Genomic DNA, 963 nt, shown 5'->3' with positions numbered 1-963 from the left:
AGCCCCCCCCCCCGCCCCCCGCCAGGGGGGTGACTGTCAGCCTGGGGGTGACAACACGGAGGTGGGCGGGGCCAAAGGCGACGGGCGATTTTAACCAGAAGAAAGCTCGGACGGACTGTGAGCATCATCTCCTCAAAGGCTGCACCCCAGCCCTGGCCGGGTGGCCCAGTGGACAGAGCGTTGGCCTGTGGACCAAAGGGTCCCGGGTTTGATTCCTGTCAAGGGCAGGTACCCAGGTTTCAGGTTCCTCTTGGGGTTGGGCCCTGGTCGGGGCGCGTGCGGGAGGCAACCAATCGATGTGTTTCTCTCACATCAGTGTTTCTGTCTTTCCCTCTCTCTTCCACTCTCCCTAAAAATCAATGGGAAAATATCCTTGGTGAGGATTTAAAAAAAGGGGGGGTGCACCCCAGGCCCACGCAGGACTGAGAAGGAAGATTGTGAACGAGGAGGTGTCTGCAGCCTCCTGCCTCCTCCAGACCCCGCCGTTGCTCCCCTCCGCCCCCTCCTGCTGGGAGGGGTTGTTCCTCCTTGGGGGCCGTGAGCTGGGGCCCCGGGGAGGGTTGAGGAGCTGGGGGTTCGGAGGGGAGGCGGGAGGAAAGGGCGTTCCTGGGGGTGCCCTGGAACCTGGCAAACGGACTTCTTCCCAGGGCTCGGGGGAGGCGAGTCCAGACTGAGTCACGCTGGGAGTGACCCCAGATGCTGAGGCCGCTTCCCGGACCCGCCTCCGCTGAGCCAGAGCTGCCTTCCTGGGGCAGGCCTGTCCCTCGGCGGGGACGCCGGTCCGGGAAGGGCTCAGCGCGGTTGGTCTGCAGCTGACCCTTCGAGGTCGGGCCCCGTGACTAAGTGAACATGGGCGGGCGCGATGCGGACTCTGCTGCCGGCCTCGGTGCAACGGTTCTGAAGACGTTTCTGGAGAAGGGAGGCGCCCGGAGCGGAGCCCCTCTGCCCTCACGGCCCTCCCGG

General features: G+C 65.4%; 1 protein-coding gene across 3 annotated transcripts in view; it reads left to right on the top strand.

Moving 5' to 3' along the window:
• C1QTNF1 (C1q and tumor necrosis factor related protein 1) overlaps positions 1-963 on the top strand; it is a 26585-nt gene that overhangs the window by 9037 nt on the left and 16585 nt on the right. The window lies entirely within an intron of this gene.

The sequence above is a fragment of the Myotis brandtii genome, unplaced genomic scaffold (assembly GCF_000412655.1).
Source record: "Myotis brandtii unplaced genomic scaffold, ASM41265v1 scaffold825, whole genome shotgun sequence".
In the NCBI taxonomy this organism is placed as follows: domain Eukaryota; kingdom Metazoa; phylum Chordata; class Mammalia; order Chiroptera; family Vespertilionidae; genus Myotis; species Myotis brandtii.
This window is presented reverse-complemented; position numbering and strand designations above follow the sequence as displayed.